A 3,453-nucleotide genomic window follows, 5' to 3' on the forward strand; every position below is an offset into this window, starting at 1 on the left:
TTGATCAAAAAGGTCATGACGGATATCCACCCTTTTGCACAGCCTGGGCAATAAGGAGCCTGCAGGGTCATATCTCGCTGTAAGGAATGGCAGGGTAAGGAAGTAAGAACAGTAGCTGTAATAACTTATGGATTTGACAAAGCTGCAGGCTTTGAGGAGGAGAGACCACACCGATGAATCTATGCAGTTACAAAGCTCAGCATGAGAAACAAACCTTGTCAGTGGGTCTGTACCATCAACTTTTGAATTAAGAATTCAGGGCAAACTGAATGCACACTGCTATGGGAGTTCAGAGGCATCAGAATTAAGATCCTATGGAGTAGTCATCAGCACCCTGTATAAAAATGATCAAACAGCTCAATGTTCAACTTTTAGATAAAAAAAAAAAAAAAAAAAAAAGTTGAAGCTCTTTTGGTACAGTAAGTTCTAGAGTACGTAATACCGTTATTAGTCCTGCATACTGTCTGGCAGCCAGTGAAGCAATAGTACCACACCACTAAGCAGTAGTTGCCACAGTATCATTAAAGCTGCATGTCAAATACCTGGTAGGTGTTAAAGAGTCACTGTAAGGTTTGGTTAGTAACATTTCATTAAAGTCAGTTAATTCAAAACACACCGAGCCTCGAGAGATATGTCATCACTGAACAAAAAAAAAAAAAAGAAAGTTGGAGAAAATGAGTGAATATAGTTCAAGAGATGTTTTAACAAATGCTACAGAATCTAGCAAGCTTCTCTGGAATGGAACTAATTGGCAAGAGGAAACAGCTACAAAAGCAAACCTTTTACGCATTGAAAGACACAAATGTGCCGAACAGCTACCTCTGAAAGAATCCTTGTATTGCCATGGTAAAAGTGAACAAGAAGACATGACCAAACTGAATTTCAGAAGATGTTTTTTGGCAACTTTAATTGGTGAGGTGCAATTCCTACACCAGACCTGATATTTTTTGATAATAATAAGAATGTGGTCTCCAAGACTAGGAAACAGACGAATTTAAAAACCTGCAGTAACATTTTCATGTCTCATGATCTAAAAATACAACTGAAGGCAGACTACCTGCACTTTACAAAGAAAATAAATTGGCTTAATAGGCTATTACTCCACTTTATAAAATCCTATTTCAGTTTGGGTGATGCTTATTTACAAGTTGAGGAAGAGTTTATGAGAATAGCTTAACTGAAATACTAAAGCACCCACTTTCTGGTTTAAAGTATGTCAGGAGGTTTAAAGTGCAGAAAATATCAGTGCTTTAAAAATCTTTTAGATGAACATGAGAAATTACAAGACTGTAAATCTAACATCTGTAGGGGAGAATAATTTAAAACCATAACACCTAGAAACGTATGATCTGAAAGTGTCTAACTAGCACTAGTCTTATGCAAAGATCATGTCTCAATAATCTCTTACAGAAATGCCAAAGAGGTAATGAATATGTAAGAGCCAGCAGGCATAATCTAGACCTTCAAATGTTTGGCCAAGTGGCATAACGTAGAGCTCAGCAGAAACCCAAGTCTTTGTAAACGTGCATGCCAGTGCTGTTTCTGCCACTCAAACTACCTTGCCGAGAGAAATGCATTGCACCTGACGATAAAGTTTAAAAATAGCCCAAGAGACTTTTGAGACAAAAGGCTACCAATAAAACAAAATCCTTGTTCAGGCATAGAATATCAAAATGGATATAACGCAGACCTACATCTCTGTTAAGGTCAAAAGTTTAAGGATAGAACACCTCAATATTCTGTTCAATAACTGTTTTGCAGGCATTAGTCAACTGTGGTACTATTTCACCAGTTATATGCAAGTTAAGCCTGCAGTCCATATGAATATCTGAAATGCCTCTTTCTGCTCTTAGTCTCTGAGTTTTGGGATCTGCAGAATCATTTATTTATGAACTGAAAAAAGGAACCAAAAAAAAAAAAAGGATAAATGCAGGGAAATTGAAAGCATAAACATGATAATGGGGTTTACAGGATTCATACAGTTCCTTATGATGATGATTTGTCATATGAGGTGATCACAAAAGTCAAGCCAATAGGATAAATAAGACATAGAATAATGACAGCAATACAGAGAATATTTAAGTACAGTCATACAAAGCTGAGAAATAGTCTTATTTAGAATATGGTCTATATTTCTGGTCACCATAGCTCAAAAACTGACTGAAATTGCAAAATTATGAGGGACTAAAAAAACATGCAAAGAAGATGAAGAAAACTCACAAGAAAATACTAAGGAGACTGGAATTATTTATCTTAGGAGAAGTGTAGGAGGGAAAATATAAAAAGGTATCTAAGTGAACATTTAAGGACAAAGGATGTTTTAAATCAGTCTTTCCCTAGTAGAAAAATGTTATCCTGAGTTTCCCCACTCCATTTCAACTCCACAGGTTTTCTGATGCTAAAACTTCTTAACTGTGGATATACCTCCAGAAGATTTTGGTGTTTTGCAAAGATAAAAGGCAAAGAATTACCAATATTCAGTACTTGAGAAGCAAGCTGACTGCCCAGTAGGAAGAAATTTGCTCTCCAACTGCTGGCTGATACCATTAGGGACATCAGGAGTTTAGACACCCTGCTCCTTATGAGCTGCACAGCACAAGTTGAAATGGGTATTTTGAGCCATCCATCAAGAGCGCGTGGCTGGAGTCATGCATGTATGGCTTCTCCATACCTGTCCTCTGCTATTCCTTTCCAGAAAGTTCTGTGTATACGAGTAGCAAGTTTTTGGTAACCTGCCAAATGGCCTTCCAACTCCCAGGCATTTTCTGCTTTACTTAAAATTCTATTAAGTTTATTTAAAAAAAAAAAAAAATCCCCATACTGTTATCAGTTATTTATCAAACACATATAAATTATATATATGTTTCTTTTCCGAGTTAAGTAAAGGTGGCCCGTCCACCTGGGTCCAAATTGGTGAAAATTTAGTCAAGTCCAATTATTAGTGTCAATTTCGGTTGAGACGCGTCATAAAAAGAACAAGTTCCCACCTACTATGTTGGAATCCCAATACTCTGATCGTCTTCTCACCTGATCTAACCCCCCCACGATCCTTCCGTGTCGGCTCTTGACAACATTTTATTTTATTATTTGAAAGTAATACAATGCACAGATATTACAACTACAATGTGATGATACAATTAAACATTTTCTACAATTCTTACTTTACTAATATGAATTTACTAATATGAATCTCTGTAGTATTCCCCGTTCCACACGCAGTACATTTTGTCGGGGATATTAGCGCACTACGAAGGGTAGGACAGAGGGACTCCGCTGTGGGGGGTGAGGGGGAGCCCCCACCTACTCCCTGCCGCTGGGCCCAGGCGCCCCGCCTCAGTTCCGCCTGGGGCTGCCAGTCCCGGGGCAGGGGGAGCACCGGCAGCTCCCGGGGGGCTGACACGCGCTCCCGGGCCGCGAACAGATAAAGCCGCGGTCGCTGAGGCGGGGGCGGGC

Source organism: Tyto alba, unplaced genomic scaffold (genome assembly GCF_018691265.1).
Source record: "Tyto alba isolate M040663 unplaced genomic scaffold, T.alba_DEE_v4.0 Super-Scaffold_9, whole genome shotgun sequence".
Classification (NCBI taxonomy): Eukaryota; Metazoa; Chordata; class Aves; order Strigiformes; family Tytonidae; genus Tyto; species Tyto alba.